The 19,720-nt window shown below is 42.5% G+C and overlaps 2 long non-coding RNA genes across 2 annotated transcripts in view; one reads left to right on the top strand and one right to left on the bottom strand.

The window, feature by feature from the left end:
* Nucleotides 1-19,720, bottom strand: part of LOC132350887 (uncharacterized) — a 184,573-nt gene that overhangs the window by 143,743 nt on the left and 21,110 nt on the right. The gene's annotated exons all lie outside the window — the stretch shown is intronic.
* On the top strand, nucleotides 4,528-17,490 carry LOC132350384 (uncharacterized). The gene is made up of 3 exons (XR_009497907.1): nucleotides 4,528-4,701; nucleotides 9,747-9,898; nucleotides 15,019-17,490. It is a non-coding gene; the product is annotated as an uncharacterized LOC132350384 (long non-coding RNA).

The raw sequence follows: 19,720 nt of genomic DNA on the forward strand, positions 1-19,720 counted from the left end.
AGAGCAGCATGGAGGGGAGGCCAGGGGCCTTTAAGACTGAGAAGAGAAACAAGTCCCTGGGTTTCAGACCCTCAACTCCCAGCTCCAGGTCAGATGAAGCCCGAGTGTCCCTCTTCCTCTTCTCCTTGGTAGCACTGCCTTCCTCTGAGAAAACTCCATGCTCACCTGTCCTAACTCAAGCCTGTTTCTGTCGCTTGCAGCCCAGAAGTCTTAATCAGAACAAATCCTTTACAAAAGTCAAAAATGGAAAACACCACAATAGAAAAGTGGACAGAAGACACGAACAAGCAATTCACAAAAGAATACAACCAGCCAATGAGCACATGAAACCATGTCTGTCCTCACTCCAGGAAATGTGGCAGATTTGGAAACTTGTAATAACTGGGAAGACATCATTCATTTGTGGTGGAAATACAATCGACTATGCCTTTCTAAAGGGCAATGAACAACCACCAACATCTTCAAATTCTTCATACCCTTTGACTCACCAAATCGCCTTCTGGGAATTTATCCTAAGGAAACAATAAATCAGCTCAAAATTGATTCTATTTATAAGCTGATCCTGAGTCAAGAAAACAGAAAGATTTAAATATTGAATGAGGATGGTTATTGCACGATTGTTTACGGGAGCAAAGATTCAGAAACAATGTATATGTTCAGCAACAGGGAATTAGTAAAATTAATTACGGGAAGGTTAGATAGACAGATGGGGCGGGAGGGGCGTTTTATGCAGCCATTAAAATAGCACTCAACAAAAACATAAAATGAACTGGACATCGATGTTATTTTTTAGGCTAAAGATATATATATCATTTACCAAAATACAAAATTCCCAAGGGAAAACAGGCTTGAGGCGTTCAGTCTTGGACTTGCCAAGGCAGCTGGGTGGATGGGACTGGAGCTGAGGATATACAGCTCAGAGACCATCGAGCGTCACCAACTCTCAGTGCTTGTAGAAGCCATGGGGCAGGGGAGATTATCCAGGGGGATCAGAGAGCAGAGAGAACTGCAACATTCAAAGACTCAGGTGACAGAGAGGAACTCCAGAAAGAGTTAAGACGAAATGGACAGAGAGGGGAAAAGGCAAGAGGGTAGTGTTTTGGGAGGCAAGACCAAGGGGAGATTCCAGGAGCAAAGAGTGCTGGGTGAAGAACCAGGGCTTGGGAACCAACAGGGCACCGTGTAGGGATGCACATGCTATAGTTGGGTACCAGCCATCAGACCTCACACTTCTCAGCTTGATAATCCTCACTGACTAGGGATAAGTCCACCAATCTCAGCATTTTGCCTGTCACATGGGGGGGATTTTTAATTGTTCTATTCGATTTTCTTGCTTAATCTTCCCTGTCCAATAAGGCGTATCCCAACTGTCCTTCTAAATACACAAGCCCTGCTCCCTCCATCCTGGTGCTCTTGACCTTGCTGGATTCAACCTTTTCCTTCTTTCTTTAACACCATCATCTTCTAACGTGCCCTCCAGTTGACTTACGATGGTCCTCGTTATCTTCTGAGCACCGTGCTGGCTACAGGAGGAGAGGGTCCTCTGACCATTTTGTTCACAGCCATATCCTAAGCACTTAGCACAAGGCTGGTACCTAGTGGACATACAATAAATATTTGTTGCAAAAATAATTACGTTAACGACTAACGGGCACAGAGTCGGGACCCTAAGGAGCTGATTGGGAAGACGGCTCGTTACCTCTAAACTTCCCATTTAGAAAAACTCTTTGCAAAAGCCATAAGAACAGCTTCTATATCCCCCTTAGCAGATACTGATGAGAGCAAATGGCTGTTCCTTTCCATCGTGCTTCTCCTGCCTCACATCTGTCACCGAAGACACTTGGCTTTGAGGTGTGAAGCCTGTGAAGCCCTCGTGGGGACGCGGTGGAGGCTCCCCCCAACAGCACCGCCATGCCGCCTCTGTAAGGAGGGACCAGGGCTGAGAGCTCGACTCAGCTCAGCTCACCAGCCCTGACACCGGGGCGCGGTGTAGACAGATCATCCATCGCCCTCCACTGCACCCCCATCATCTCTCAAGATTGAAAACAGTTCTCTGATTTTTTTTAATGGAACACAAAAACTGTTCTTTATCAAGATATATCCGGGCAGCCATGTGCTTTTTATAAAACTGATTACAGAGACCAGATGAAAGAAGTTGATGAGGTCAAAATGCATTTCAAATTCCCTCCGTTTTCCAAGGATGGGAAAATGTTTTCTATTATATTCATTAAAAGTTCACCACCACCTGATAAAAATCTTGAGAAAGGGCATGCGTGTTGCTAAATTAGCTCTAAAAGTGGACAACTTGAAGTAAAATAAATCTGAGTTAAACACGAGCTCGGGTTACCTGCCCCAGACTTCCAGGAAGGGGCATTTCCAAGGGAAAGTCTGAAAGGGGCTCCTCTAAGCCAGCCAGAGGGGTACCCTAAGGACTAGAATGAGCCTGGAGATCTTTTCACAATTACAATAATTGCAACACGTTTGTTTTTGTATACAATTTTACAAGCTATAAAGGTCTTTCACATTGTCTTAATAATTGTAAACCCCCTTAGAGATTTTTAAACCTTGGCTAGTCTATTTTCACCATTCACTGACTTGTGCATTCAACAAACACCAACTCAGAGCCAGACCTCTGTTCCACAACAGACAGAGAAAAACATAGTCATGAAACACAGTCTATTGTGGGGCAGGGAGGAGGGTACAAATCATTTAGCAAAACCCCAAAATACAGAGTAAAATTATCCAGAACTTCGTCAGAGGTAGCAACTATTAACAATTTGGTAAAGATGCCTTCCAACATTTTCTGTACATGAATACAGAAGGTAAATGGATGGTTACAAAATTAAATATTCTGCATCATATGCTAGTCTATTTTTCCATGGATACTGTTTGTTTCGTTTCATCAAACATTCATCTGCAACAGCCTTTTCAATGGCTGTACGTCTGAAATATTTCTCCAGTGCTTTTGTCCATCAGTCAGTTAAGAATTGTTTCTTTTCAAACTATAATGGTGTCAGATGTTTTGATAGGATCTGGAGAATCCAGGAGAAAAAAGCGCCAGGACCTCACAAACTTTTCAGGAAGGACAGGAATTACCCATCCCAGCTGACAAGAAAGAGAGAAAAAGATCCATTCCTGTGCAAAGTTGTGTGTGATATCCCAGAGGTATGACAAAGTATTGGAGAAAAACTTTGCTTGGGGCTTTGGGGAGGACTTTCTGACCTTCAGCTGAGTGTAGGTAGGTGGAGGTAGACATTCAAGCCAGAAAAAAATAAGAAATTCTAGAGGATAGAGTATTTTTTCTCTCCTCTGCTACTTCTCCCTCTTTCTGGCAACCCTAAACAGTCCCATACCTCCATACTTCCGAGGCTTTGCTAATTCTGTCCCCCCAAATTGAAATGCCCACCACCCCTATCTATAGTTGTCAAAATCCTGCTTCTCCCACCCCTGCAACAAGATGAGATATCTCTGACCTTTTTTCCTGTAGCACCCAATCACGATTCAAAATAACTCACATAATTTCCACTCTGTTTCTGAAGAAACAGGCCAATCCAAACAGAACCACACGAGGGAAAGTTTGTAGAGTGCACTAAAAATAACGTATTAAGAAAACCAGTGAAGCCCCAGAGAGTGAATATAGAAATTTAAAGAATAACAAGCTTGAATACTTCCAGCCAAGATAAAAACTCTTTTATCATAACTCCAAGGGTTAATGCGAGGAACCACTTGCAGAAACGTCTCTGAGTCTACAATGTTGGTTCTCAAAAAAAAAATTTCACCCAACATAACTAAGACTTATGACCCATTTATTCTCCTTATTTTCCCACAGGAAAGCAGCTTGGAAGAAAGAGGAAGAAGTAACACTTGAAAAACTTCCCAGGATTTTCCAGTATGGCCCCTGCCATCCCATATAGAGAACTACAACTCTGTATCATAGGTATAACGAGGTGTAAAAGCACGATTCGTAATCCAGTAAGTCGGAGCCAAGATCTTCTAATAGCTTAAGGGCTACAGAGGCACTTTCCTGCTACACTCATCAGCCAAAAGGAAGCTCAGAATGTTTTGCTACCAAATGAGCTAGAAGGGAAACAGCCCAAATGTCCATTAGCAGATGAAAGAACAAACACAATGCAGCCTATGCAAACAATGGAATACTAGTAGGTCATAAAAAAGGAAAGCAATTCTGACACAGGCTACAGCATGGATGAACCTTGAAAACATTATGCTAAGTGAAATAAGCTAACACAAAGGGACAAATACTGTCTGATTCCACTCATATGAAGTACTTAGAGGAGACAGGTTCATACAGACAGAAAGCAGAATGATGGGTGCCATGGGCTGGGGGAGGGGAATGGGGAGTTAGTGTTTAATGGGTGTAGAGTTTCAGTTGGGAAGATGAAAAAGCTCTGGAGATGAAGGGGTGGTGATGTTTGCACAACATTGTGAATGTGCTTGATGCCACTGATGCCACTTTAAAATGGTTAAAATGGTAATGTTTATGTTATGTCTGTTTTGCCATAATGAAAAAATTCACCCACCCAAAAAAATTATCGGCTACTGCCAAGTCTCTGGGGAACAAAGAAGCTCAGTGTCTGAAGCACCAAGGTTGGACAGAGCTCATAAGAATCGATGTGGAGCTCAAGAGAAGCCTGGGCTCATCCGAGGAGGACGCAAAAAGAAAATCATCAGGGAGAGTGTAAGGTAAGAGCCCCAGTGACTAATTCCTGCACCATTTCTTCTTAAATGCATTATTGAAATAGAATTTTATGTATAGTTTGGATTTCTTTCAGAACAATTCTCACAAACATGAGTCCTCTTGGGAGCTCTAATGGGTCTGAAATGTCTTCTGACTGAAGCACGGTAATACACCAGTCACTTAGCAATGAGGGGTGTTGAATAATGAACTCAGTCAGTCAAATTGATGACGCTCTATGGACCAGACGGAGCTCATTCTAAAATGTATTAAGCATTTATTCCATGACATAGCAAACAGAAACTATAGGTTATTATTTAACCTTTTCTTCAAAACTCAAGGTTACCATTGTGCCATAGAAACACAGATACATAGTAGGGGACATCTGACAGACTCTGGACCCTTCTCCAGCCTAATCCTGTAGGTACACAATGTGAGGGTTTTTTTTTTTTTTAATTGTATTGGCTAGGAAAAAAAACAGCTCGAAATTTGATTTCTTGGAAATGACTTGACATCTTAGCATTTACCCTCTTTTTATAGCACTAAAGGAGTGGATCAGAGGGAAATTTATAGCATTAAATGCTTATATTAGAAAATGTAAAAGGCCTCAGATCAATAACTTATGCTTTGACTTTAAAAAACTAGAAAAAAAGAAGAGTAAAATAAATCCAAAGCAAGTAGAGGAAGGAAATAATAAAAATAAGGATAGAAATAAGTGAAATTGTAAAGAAGAAAATAATAGGAAAAAAAAATCAATGAAGCAAAAAGATGGGTTTTCTTAAAAGATCAATAAAATTGGGAGGAAGGAAGGAAGGAAGGGAAAGAAAGGAAGAAAGAGATGTTGTGGACTGAATGCTTGTGTTCCCCTAAAATTCTTATGTTGAAGCCTTAACTCCCAGGGTAGCTGTATTTGGAGATAGGGCCTCTAATGAAGTAAATAAGTTAAATGCGGTCATAAGGGTGAGGTCCCAACCCAATAGGATTAATATCCTTATGAAAAGAGACACCAAAGACCTCTCTCTCTCTCTTTTGGACATTGAAGAAGCGCCATGTGAGCACACATAAGGAGGCCCTCTACAACCCAAGGGAAAAGCTCTCACTAGACACTCACCCTGCTGACACCTTGCTCTTAGACTTCCAGCCCCCAGAACTGTGAGAAATAACTTTTTGTTAAGTCACCCAGTCTGTGGTGTTTTGTTATAGCAGCCTGAGTAGACTAACACAGAAGATACACAGATTGGAAAGGAAGAAATAAAACTGTACCTACTCACAGGCAATATGATTTTCTACATAGACTACCCAAAGGATTACACACACATACACACACACACACCCCAAAACTCCTAAAACCAGTAAGTGAAGTTAGAAAATTCTCAAAATACAAGGTCAATGCACATACACACACAAAAAATCAATTGTATTTCTACGTGAAATACAATTGGAAATCAAATCATGAAAAATTGGAGATCAAAATTAAATGTGAAAAACATTTACAATAGCTCCTTTCAAAATAAAATACTTATGTATAAATCTAACAAAACATATACTGAATCTACACATGAATCTGTACAGAATCTAAAAATTACAAAATGCTGATGGAATAATGCAAAGAATACCTAAATAAACAGAGAGACATAACATGTAATGAATTGGAAGAGTCATCATAGAGAAGATGTCAATTCTCTCCAAAATGATCTCTAAATTTAATATAATTCCAAACAAAATCTTGACTGAATCTTTTTTTTAAGACATAAACAAGCTAATTCTAAAATGTCTGTGGAAACGCAAAGAAACTGCAATAGAAAAAATAATTTTGAAAAAGAAAAAAAATCAGAGGAAACACATGACCCAATTTTAAGATTTACTATAAAACTATAGTAATCAAGACAGTGTGGTATTGATAAGAGATAAGACAAATAGATCAATGGAACAATATTAAACCCAAAATAGACCCACACAAATATGGCCAAATTATTTTTGACAAAGGTAGAAAGACAAATTATATTGGACGCATTCATAGGCAAAACAAAACAAAACAAAAAAGAACATTGACCTAAATCTCACAACTTATACCATCAATCATTCAAAATGGAACACAGATCTGAAAGTAAAACATAAAACTGAAACTTGTCGGAAAAAACATAAGAGAAAATTTGGGGGTTAGGCAAAGACTTCTTAAGACGTGACACCAATAGCTCAATCCATAAATGAAAAAACCCTGACAAATTGGGCTTCATCAAAATTTAAAATGTTTGCTCTGTGCATGACACTTTTAAGGGAATGAAAAAAAATACTGACTGGGAGGAAATATTTATAAATCACAAATCCAGCAATGACTTGGATCCAGGGTACATACAAATTCCCAAGACTTGAGAGTAAAAAAGTACAATCCAGTTAGAAAATGGGCAAAGGCTTGAACAGATACTTTACTAAAGACCGTATGTAAATGACAATAAACACTATTCCCCTATTAGAATGGCAAAAATAAAATTTAAATAAAGTAAAAATTCCTAATACTACTGAGCAGCTGGACACCTCCTGCATTGCTGCTGGGAATGCGAAATGGCACAACCATGCTGGAAACCAGTTTGGAAGTTTCTTATAAACTCACACATACACTTAATGTCCACTCCTAAATATTTTCTCCTGAGAAATGAAAATTTATATTCACACAAAAATCTGTATGTGGGGACTTCCCTGGTGGCGCAGTGGTTAAGAATCCTCCTGCCAATGCAGGGAACAATAGTTCGAGCCCTGGCCCTGGAAGATCCCACATGCCACGGAGCAACTAAGCCCGTGCGCCACAACTACTGAGCCCATGCGCCACAACTACTGAGCCCATGTGCCACAACTACTGAGCCCGCGCCTAGAGTCCCGTGTTCCACAACAAGAGAAGCCACCGCAATGAGAAGTCCACGTGCTGCAACAAAGAGTAGCCCCCGCTCGCCGCAACTAGAGAAGCCCGCACGCAGCAACGAAGACCCAATGCAGCCAAAAATAATTAATTAATTTTAAAAATCTGTATGTGAATGTCTATAGCAGTTCTATTCATAACCACCAAAAACGAGAAACAACACCAAAGTCCTTCAACTAATGCATGAATAACAAACCATGCAATATTCACAATCAATTACTAACCAAACATAAAAAAGAAAAAATTATAAGTGTACACAACATCCTGGATGACTCTTAAAGGCACTTTGCTGAGTGAAAGAAGTCAATCTTGGAAAGTTACATATTGCTTGACTCCATTCATTTGCCTTTTAGAGAAAGACAAAACTGTAGGGATGGAGAACAGATCCGTGGCTTTCCAGGGTTGAGCGAGGAAGAGGGTGAGACTTTTCTGGAAGAGCAGGAAGCAGCTTTGGCGGGTAACAGAGCTGTTCTGATTCCTGATTGTGGTGGTGGTTACCAGAATCTATACAATGTGTTAAAATTCATAGATGTACGCACTCAAAAAATCAATTTTATTGTATGCTAATTTGGAAAAAAAGTGTTTTTAACTGAAGCATAACAAGGATTTCTTTCTACAAAATGAATGATTGACTCAGCTGTTGAAACCATCTCTAGTTCAACTGCCTCCTGGCTCAAGCCATTCTTCCTTTTCACTCTCATTTTCCACATCCTTGGATATTTATTAGAATTCTAATATTACTTTATGTTAGTTCCCATAACTACCCATGGCCAACACCATTACCATTTAATAGCCTAGTTAGAACAGTAAACTCACTTAATATCTTCTGTCAAAATCTGCACACTGACCAGCCTTCTAAATTAACTTGTTTTTATAGTTTACCCAAATGAAAATGTTTGCATTTACTTATCCCACTATAGACAGGATATCTACTTGGGGCCGCTGAGGGTATAAATGGACCTCACATATCTGGCTGTTCAAATTCCCAACCTGCATTGTTCTGGATACTTGGTTTCAAAATCTAACGTGTTATATAATTGAGGTCTTGCTGCATGCAGTGACTTTTAAGCCCAGACATAATTCTCAGAACTTTATAAAACACGTGTAATAAATATCCTTTCTTATGAAACCATTACTATCAAATAGTATATTTTAAAGACCTTTCTTACATCCATAATTCAAAAAGGCAGTGGACTAACAGATACTCAGATAATGATACTCAGAGTACCTGTTTATCCATACACTAGATACTAACTAGCCTTTAACAAAGAGCGAGAACCCTAGTAGGTGCCTGAAATGGAGTGACAGTTGTGAAACTCCTGCTAAAACTTCCATTAACAGCCATATCTTCTTTTATTCCTTCTTTAAAACTTCAGTACCGATGTAACCCAAGAGGCCATTTTTTCTAATTTCACTGTCTGTTGGCAGCCTTCTCCATGAACACTCCGCACAAGTGTGCATTGTATATTCAAGGGCAATTAACTTGCTAATAGTCAGCTATTTCCAAAGTCGCCTGCTGCAGACGATGCTATAATATAGAGCATCCGATGCCAGAAATGTAACTGGAAAAAGAAAGCTATGTTCTTCCTTAACTCTTGTTAATAAAAGATCCCAGCGCACCTGAAATGAAAAGCCCAAGTTCTGTATCAAGGGCTTCACGTTGAACTTTACTGTACAGAAAGGCATTGCCATGTGAACTCGCTTATTATGCACACGGGAAAAGAGAAGAGGCCAACTTTTTTTTTTTTTTTTCCACTTAGTCGTACCAAATATTCTGCCTCTTGCCTTGCAAATTCCTTCTAAAACACTTAAGCAAGATAAGATGCTCTCCCTATCCCAGATAGAAATGTTTTAGCTCATTAAGCCCTTTCTTCCAGAATACTAATTTTGGGCTTGACTGGTGCTTTATTACAGATAAGAGAATAATTCAAAATTAAAAGACGTGAAATGGAGCTCTTCTAAGCAATCACTTAGACCATTTAAGGGGAAAAATAGTCTTATCAAATACAATTTTTAATAATAAAATGGACACAAACATTTGCTCAAAGTTCTGATAGCCTGATTTTACCTCATTTCTGAACAGTGTTGAATATGTAATGTAAATAGCTGTGCAGATTCCTAAAGCTGCCTTTTTTTCAGCAGATAAATTTTTCCTGAGTTCCTAGTCTCTGTGCTGTGCTGAAAGCTGCCAGCCTATCTGGCTCTCCTCCTGACTCTGGGGCTCCCCCTGCTGGCCTGCGAGTACATTGCCTGGCCATCTGACCTGAGACCCGGTGGTGAGGCCTGGGCAGGTAGGTCCCTGTGGGACTTAACTCAGATGCTTGAAGTCAATACTGTTCAAGTGGAACTTTCCATTCGTCCTTAAGATTAATCTGCTGTGAACATTTACCCTTAGAAGCTTATAAGGCACTCCAGTGAGGACAGCTAGATAGACCAACAGAAGCAGCAAATGTCACCCATGGCTGGTGAGGATGTGAAAGGAGGCAACTTGCCTCCAGTGCCCCCTCTGCATCCCCACTCCCTCTCCCCCTCAAGCTCCTTCCCTAAAGCCCCTGACATTGCATTCCATTTATACTGCAGGCACAACATAGGTGAAAGGGGTCCACTTTCAGAGAGTCTGGCATTTCAAACCAGCAATTGATATGTGGGACAAAAGCTTTTTTCCTACAAAGACATTTCCGGAAACTTCTCACTTATGGAGCAGCCCTCCCCCCGACCCCACCCCCAGAAGCTGAACTGCACTGGAAGGAGGGAGCCCTCTGTCTCCCCCAAGGCCAGCCCCGATTATGGGGCAGATCACAAGGGGGCAGCCCTTGGCCTGCAGCAGAAATGCAGGCTGTGGAGCAGATTTCTTTTGTCCTCCAATATTATGCAAATAAGCAAATCAAATTAAGTACCTGAGATTTTTTTTTTAATTAAGGGTTTTGATTAGATGCGGATCTGTTGTCGGCAGAAGAAGAAATTTTATTCCAAAACCCCAGATACCCCGGCTCTTCTGCAAGTCTTCAATCAGAGCAGATCTCCCAGAATTGCAGGGAGCTCATCTTTTGATTTTCAGGTGGGTGGGCTCCTGGGACAAGAGGGAGCACTGAGCCTGGGGATGGCAGAGGGAGAAAGAGAAGCACCATAACTTATTTAAAAGTCAAACTCAGCTGCTCAGCTACTCTCGAATTTTAGTGTGCAGCCCGGAAGAAAACAGCAAGCCATAGTTCCGATTTCTCCAGAAGAGATTTGCTGAGTCTCTTGAACCAGAACTTGAACTTGGAAGCCCCTATCACCCCAACTTAGACCAGAGACCAGATTTCATAGGACTGAAGAATGCTATAGCTGGAGGGTCTTGGAGACCACTGTGTGTGGCCCCTTCATCAGGACCCCACGGGAAGGGGTTCATTCCTGCAGGAGAAGGCAGATAGAGGCAGCCCGCCCTCAAGGAGACTTGCAGAGAGATCACTGTATTCCCCCATGAGGTAGCCAAGGTCATTCTTCTCAAAAACAAAAGCTGGCTTTCATCAGGCATGTGCCGGGCGCCTCCCCTCATCATGGCATTTGATTTTCACAAAACTCTATGAGGTACACACGGTGCTCTTAAATTCACTCCCACTCTAGAGATGAAGAGACTGAGGTCTAAGGGTAAGTATCTTGAACAGGATCAGGAAGTAAGAAGCTTGGATTCAAACCCAGTGCTAGAACATGGCCTGGCACAGGTGCAGTAAGTATTTGTTGAGTGAGCGAGTGAATGAATGCAACATGGGAAAGACTGAGGTTAAGAACACAGACTTTGAGATAACCATTAGGCAGTGAAAATTGGCAGTTCCAAGGTGCGATACCATAATCTAAGAGAAAGAGAATGAAAACCTGGGTTCTAGGCATGGGTTTTGTCACACCAGACACATGATCTTAGACAAGTCACTGTTGCCCAGTTCGCTTTTCTTGCAGTAATTGGAGCTGTGCTTTGGGCAATCTTAGCTGAAACCTGGCATCCTAGATTTTGGCCAAGCAGTCCCATGAATCTACTCTCAGATGGCCAGATGGAGCTAAGCAAATGTTACTAAAAATGGCATCTCCAGAAAGCACCAAATCAGAGCCAAGAAGACAATCCAGGGTCAAATCGTCGTTTGGAAGAAGGCTTGGCCAATCAGATGCAGAGCTCAGCTAAGCTCCTGACAAGCTCCAGAGTGGGTTCCTCATCTTGTCTTCCGCACCTCTGCCCACAGTAGTGGGATCTTGGATGTAAAAGTGTCATTCAGAAGGGACATCCGCTGACACCATTTCATTCTTCACCTGGGTGAAAAATACAAATTCAGGGGGCTTCCCTGGTGGTGCGGTGGTTGGGAGCCCGCCTGCCAATGCAGGGGACACGGGTTTGAGCCCTGGTCTGGGAAGATCCCACATGTCATGGAGCAACTAAGCCCATGCGCTGCAACTACTGAGCCTGCGCTCTGGAGCCCGTGAGCCACAACTACTGAGCCGGCGTGCCACAACTACTGAAGCCCATGCGCCTAGAGCCTGTGCTCCGCAACAAGAGAAGCCACCTCAATGAGAAGCCCGCGCACTACAACAAAGAGTAGACCCTGATCGTCACAACTAGAGAAAGCCCGCGCAACTATGAAGACCCAACGCAGCCAAAAATAGATAAATTAAAAAAAAAAAAATACAAATTCAGGGACTTCCCTGGTGGTCCAGCGGTTAAGGCTCAGCACTCCCAACGCAGGGGTCCCTGGTCAGGGAACTAGATCCCGCATGCTGCAACTAAAGATCCCGCATGCTGCAAAGAAGATCCCGCACGTGGCAATGAAGATCCCCCGTGCCATGACTAAGAGTTGGCGCAGCCAAATAAATAAATAAATATTTTTTTTAATAAAAGAAAAATACAGGGGCTTCCCTGGTGGCGCAGTGGTTGAGAATCTGCCTGCCAATGCAGGGGACACGGGTTCGAGCCCTGGTCCGGGAAGATCCCACATGCCGCGGAGCAACTAGGCCCGTGAGCCACAATTACTGAGCCTGCGCATCTGGAGCCTGTGCTCCACAACAAGAGAGGCCACAATAATGAGAGGCCCGCGCACCGCGATGAAGAGTGGCCCCCACTTGCCACAACTAGAGAAAGCCCTCGCACAGAAACGAAGACCCACCCAACACAGTCATAAATAAATAAATAAATACTTTAAAAAAAAAAAAAAAAAAAAAAAAAGAAAAATACAAATTCAAAAGGTAAAGAAATATTCATGGATAATACAAAAAGATGTTCAACCTAATAAATAACTAAAGATAAAATAATGAGATACCATTTTTAACCACCAACCTGACAAAGATCAAAAAGACCAATAAAGCTCATGTTGATTAGGGTGTAGGGCAAATGAGACACTTTTATATTGCTGGTGGAAATACAAAAGAGCACAGTCTCTTGAGATGGTAATTTGGCAACATAGGACAGAAGCCATTCCAATATATCAACATCTTTGACCAAACAACTGAAAACACACAGTAAAGAAATAATGGAACCAGGATGTCCATTGCAGTATTGTTTATAATAGTAAGAGGTGGAAACAAACTCAATATTCAACAATAGGAGTACAGATAAATTAATACAATAGAATATTATGTCATTCTTAAGGATGGAGATGTAGTTTAACTTACATGCATGGAAAGACATCCTGGATATTTAATACAGAAACAAAACACACTACCGAACAACGTGAATGGAGAGTTACTTAGACATCCTGTCTATAAATTATACCACAAACTGCTAATAGTAGTCCTCTCCAGGTGATATGATGATGGGTGACCTTCACTTCTTTACATTTTCAGACAGTTTCTGATAATTTTAATAGTCATGTATCATTTTCATAACCACCAAATAATCAAACCAGTGATGCTATTTTAAATTTTTTAAAAATAGAGTGAGCAGGGCTTCCCTGGTGGCGCAGTGGTTGAGAATCTGCCTGCCAATGCAGGGGACACGGGTTCGAGCCCTGGTCTGGGAAGATCCCACAACTAGGCCCGTGAGCCACAGTTTACTGAGCCTGCGCGTCTGGAGCCTGTGCTCCGCAACAAGAGAGGCCGCGATAGTGAGAGGCCCGCGCACCGCGATGAAGAGTGGCCCCCACCTGCCGCAACTAGAGAAAGCCCTCGCACAGAAACGAAGACCCAACACAGCCATAAATAAATAAATAAATAAACCCAAAAGTTTAAAAAAAAAAAAAAAATAGAGTGAGCATAGCTGCTATCTGCCTAGATAATGAATATGTACAGCTTCTACATTACCAGAAGAATTCTTTTTTTAAAATGAACAAAAAAAATTTTTGATTGTTATGGCAAAAAACAAAAATAGGAAGAGAAAATATAAGACAAAATATATATTAAAATGAAACCACAAAGCACAATACAAAGAGACATAGGTGTAAGCTATTCATAAATTGGAAATGTAAAATAAGACAATAGGAACAGCACATCTGATGCCCCCCAACCTTGACCCTGGCCTTTCATATATTGGAGGATCTCATCAAGTGACCGGGTTAAGGCTATGTGTCCTGGTGCAGGAAAGACAGAGCAATGGATCACAGTACAGACACTAGAGACACAGATCCAGGAACTTATGGAAATTCAGAAAAGAGAAAGGAATAATTAATTTAGACCCTTAGCACCAAAATAAATTCCACAGGAGTCAAAGATTTAAATATAAAGAATAAATCCTTCGGTTACTGAAAGAAAACACGGATATTTATACAATCTTGGAGTGGAAAATGTCTTTTTAAATTATAATGCCAAAATACAAACCATTAAAAGAAGATGGACAGATTTTACCATAAAAAATTAAGAAATTTTAAAAAAACTTTGATATAAGAAAATACACTTTAAACAAAGATAAACAACAAAAATATAAAAAATATATTATGAGTATATAAATATATTATGAGTATATTATGAGTATATAAAAATATATACTCATAATTTGCCTGACAGACAATGGTTTTATGCTGAAAATCTGTAAAGCTCCTACAAATCAATAGGAATGGGTATGAGTAGAAAATTAACCAAATGGCCAATAAACATGAAAAGATAACGTTGAAGAAATGCAAATTTGAATGATGAGATGACATTTTTAGCCGCTCAGACTGGTAGCAGGAAACAGCCTAAAGTCTATTTGATAATCGTTTTCAGAAAAACACACCTGGGCCCCAGTTGCAGCTTTGCCTCTTGTTAGATGTGCTGCAAATTACAAAGAATCTTATTGTTTTCTTTTAGGCCCATTACTTAACTGCAGTAAGCAAACCTCAGTTTGCTCTCTAAAATGGGGATCAGAGCAGAATTTTCACCAGGGCATCACGTATGACAGTATTAGTTTCCTACTGCTGCCGTAACAAGTTACCACAAACTCAGTGGCTTACAGCAACACCGACTTGTTATCTTGCAGTTCTGGAGGTCCGAAGTCCCAGAGAGTCTCACTGGGTTCAAATCAAGGCGTCAGCAAGGCGGCGTTCCTTCCAGAGCCTCTAGGGGAGGATCTGTTTCCTTGTCTTTTCCAGCCTCCAGAGGGTCCTTCATTGCTTGGCACTCCCTCCATCTTCAAAGGCAGCAGTGGAGCTTCTTCCAGTCTCTCTCCAACTCTGACTTTCTGCTTCCCTCTTCCACCTTTTAAGGGCCCTTGTGATTACACTGGGCTCAGGATAATCTTTCTGTCTCAGAATCATGAACATAAGCACATCTGCAAAGTCCCGTTTGTTTGTTTTTTTAAGATTTTTTTTTTTTGATGTGGACCATTTTTAAAGTCTTTATTGAATTTGTTACAATATTGCTTGTGTTTCATGGTTTTTGGTTTTTTGGCTGTGAGGTATGTGGGATCTTAGCTCCCCGACCAGGGATCGAACCTGCAGCCCCTGCTCTGGCAGGTGAAGTCTTAACCACTGGACCGCCAGGGAAGTCCCTGCAAACTGTTATGATGAAAGGTAACATATTCACAGGTTTCGAGGGTTAGGATATGGACATTCTGGGAGGGCATTATTCTGCCACCCACAGGGAACCAAACGGTCAATGCATGAAAAGCATCAAACTCAGGGCTTGGCAAACAACACTGAGCGCATTCAAAAGCCGTAGTATTACGAGTTATTAATAATCAAAGAATGTGTGATATCTGGAACTGATAAGGATGGGGACAGAGCACCCTTACACCCAACTGGAGGAGGAGGATAAACTAGAGGATCAATTCATGTGGACGCAGCTCTGAGTCCATGCACTGAGCCTACGGGAATTGCTGGACACATCAGCCCACCTTAACATACATGGCTATTCATCGCAACCTTGTTTATAATAGCAAAAATTATGTATAAATACATCCCGGGATATCCATGTCCTGGAATACAGTACACCCATCTGAAATTATTATGATTTATTATTAGATGTCTAATTATTGACATAGACATTGTTCACGTATACTAATGAAAAGATAGGTTTCAAAAGAATAGCCATCTCCTTGGATTCTATTTTTATAAAACACATTTATGTGTTACCATGTGTGTCTGTAGAAAAAGTGCAGAAGACTGCACACAGAGCATTACCAGTGGGTGGTAGGATTCCTGATGGGTTTGACTCCGGTCTACTGAGTGCTCTGAATGGTTTTGCACAGTACGCAGGTATCCCCAGTTTTGCAGAAGATGGTTTTCCCTCCTTGGGCACCATCGGTAGTATCACAGAGGGAGAAACGCCAGGGGTCTAAGAGCCCAGAGCCCCACTGGCTTTGTGCTCCTTCAACTTTTCTGCAGCTCATTCTCTACACACATAGAATATTTTCCCTCCCAACACTCATGGGCTTGTCATTGGGCAAAATGAGACAATCAGAAGATAATATGAACATTAAAAGATCAAGACACATCCTAGAGATTCTTCCTCTAGGAATCTGACCACAGTTGACCTCTGGCTTCATGAGAGCAGGGGTCTCAGTACCCCCTCACCTGGCACAGTGTCAAGCAAGGTGGGTGGTCAGACCCCCCGGCTTCTTTCCACCTACTTAGGGTCCTCCCACACTCACATGCACACCCCTGGCGCCCTCCTGGGCTAGATCCCACTTCTTCTGCCAGCACTCAGTTTAAATGTTGCTTCCCCGATCCAACAGGCTAATCACAAGCTGTCACATGTCTGTCTGTTTTCAAGCCAGTGACCAGTGTAGGGGATGAGAGATTAATCCCGTGGAGGAAACTCTAAGAAATGGTGTAAAACAGAAGCATTTCCCCACTCAGGGGGCAAGGGAGCTGGGGTATCTATACACCTGCTCCTAAAGTCCTTGGGTGAGATCGAATGAGGTATCGATTCCTCAGCACTTCAGGTGTGCACACCTGCTGCAGCCCGCAGGGCTTCCCATGGGTGGGGGAGAAGGCATGGGGGGAAGAGCCAGCAGACAGACAGGCTGACACCGGTAGCTGGAAGGTGCAAGGGATACAGGTGAGGCACTGCTACAATAACAGTGACACATTCATGACATGGGTATCTGTGCAGGTATTGCTAAATGTCAGTCGGCCTCCCTAGCCTGTAAACTCCAGGACAGAGGGGCTTTGCCTAACCTTCTTACAGCTGCATCTCCAAGGGCCTCACATTGTGTCTGATACACAAGGAGACATTCGACTCTTTTGTCAATGAATGAGTACGTAAATCACTGAATGAATGAATATCCACATAAGCTCTTGTCTAAACAGTGCATCATACCAAGCAGACAAAATGCCAGAATTCACTACCACATATAAACTAGACAGCCAACAAGGACCCCCTGTATAGCACAGGAAACTATACTCACTGCCTTGTAATAATCTATAATGGAAAAAATCTAAAGAAGAATATATGTATCTGTATATATATCTGTAGATATATATCTATGGATATATCTGAATCACTTTGCTGTACACCTGAGACTAACACAACATTGTAAATCAACTATATTTCAATAAAAAAAGTTTTTTAAATGCCAGAATTCAAAAGAGACTTGAATTATTATTCAACTTAAATTATCACCTGGGACCCACTAAGACTTCTTCTCAGTTCTTGCCTTCTCATTCATGCTGTGGTTTTGTTCAACTAATACAGAAAGTTCCATTTCTAGAGTTTAAAATACATGAAACTGATCCAGGAGGAGATTTGCCAGTGAAGATTCTAAGACAGTCTCACACAGCCAGTGCTGCCAAACTACAGTCTGCGGGCCTGATCCGGGCCACGAGCTAAGAATAGATTTTACATTTTAAAATGATGGAAGAAGAAGAAGCAGCTATTTCATCACAAGCAAACATTGTATGCAATTCAAACTTGAGTGCCTGTGAACGCAGTTTGACTGGAACACGGCCACGCGGTTTGTGGATGAACCGTGTTCGGCTGCTCTGGAGCTAGCTCAGCAGAGCCGAGCAGTTGGGACAGAAGGTAATAGTCCTGGAAAAACGGAAACTATTTGCTCTCTGGACCTTTACAGAAGTTTCCCAGGAAGCCAGGGCACCCGATAGGACAGACGATGCACCTCTGAGGTGCCGGGTACCCACCGGCTGGAGAAACACCCCCCTAATGTGAGCACAGGGGCCCACAGACGCTTCTTGGCACACAATCCAACCCACCCACCAATTAGCCCAGCCAAGATCTTCAGCAGGACCCCCAGCCAAATTCCAGCGCGAGACCCCTCTCTCATGAGGCCACAAGAGTATCAAAGCTGTACGGTCCTTTCCTCCTACTCCTCCCCGCATCGTTCCTGAGTCTCTGAATCCTTCTCTGACCAGGAAGACATACCTTGCTTTCTGACCAACGCAGTTCATCAAATTCTCTTTTAGTTTAGTGCATTTCCTCCTACCGAAAAACATAACGTAGAAATACCACCAAACAGGCGGGACCACACACAGAGTTCTTATGAGATACATTTCCCATGAATATTGCTTAATCTAATAATTTTCCCTGTCTCAATACCATCAATTTCCCTCCTGATCAGTGCTACCCATCAGGAAGTATCTTCAGGTAATTAACATTTTTACATTTTTAATTATGAAATCTTTCCTGAGCTGGCGGGGTGTCAGAGATTAGACGCGTCAGGCATCGGTAGTGCTGGGATCTGAGGGTTCCTTCAATCCTGGAAAACCAACGTGGGCCTGAATTTGGGCCGCGGGCTGTGCCAATACGTCCCTCTAAAACGGGACTGGACATCAGCCCTGATAGTGGAGAGAGCTCCGTAGAGGACTTAGTGCTTGGTGGCCAGCCTTGCTCTAAAACTTTCATCCAAAAGCAAACGTGGCCTCTGTCAGCGTGCACCGGCGTTGGGACTTTGAGGTGACTGAGCGAACCAGGGCCTTCCAGCTCCCCTCCAGCAGGGCCGGACATGGGCAGACTCCCTTCTGGTTGCCAGGTCAAGGTTACCATCCAGACCCCGATCCTGCCATTGAAGTCACACCTCAAATGTGTTCCTCCCTTAGTTCTGCTTCTTCTTCCCATCACAGCCCTCTTTGTCCCGCATTTTATTTAAAACTTCTATTTAATAATAACCCTTGCACGTATCAAAAAGTTCTGGTTGGTCTCTAGCTCATATACTTCTACAGAAGACGCGGGCACACGTTGAAACATCAAAGACAGCCAGGAAATTAGGAGCCCAGTGGAAAGAAAAGCAGGACGGCAATCTGCACACACAGCCCCGTCTCCCGGACCCCCGTGTTTCCAGGACAACGCGCCTGGACTTAACTTTATCTCAGGCCGCCTTGGCTTAGGCCAGTGTGGTTTTCTAAGCCATTTCCTCTACATCCTTAGGCTGGACATAACCACTCTGCGGAGAGGGGAAGCAGGGGATGCTCTGAGGCCACACAGGTCTGTCCAAGACCAGATCCTATGGAGGCGGGGCCGGGGTCACCCCACACACACTGCTGCCTTCTCTCCCTCCCGAGAGACATAATCCATCCCCCCCACAGGAAGCCTTCAGTCAGCGTTTCCTCCGTCCGTCTTTTCTGCCACCAGCCAAATTACTCTGTCCAAGACACACACACGCCTTCCAATTTTCTCCGCCTTTGCTCCCACTGTTCCGTTGGTCTCTCCAGGAGTGATGGAGATGTCCACTCTCTCTGACCTCACTTTCCAGGGACAAGGAGGCTGCTAAGGGCAGCCATAGGGAC

Source organism: Balaenoptera ricei, chromosome 16 (assembly GCF_028023285.1).
Source record: "Balaenoptera ricei isolate mBalRic1 chromosome 16, mBalRic1.hap2, whole genome shotgun sequence".
NCBI classification, from domain to species: domain Eukaryota; kingdom Metazoa; phylum Chordata; class Mammalia; order Artiodactyla; family Balaenopteridae; genus Balaenoptera; species Balaenoptera ricei.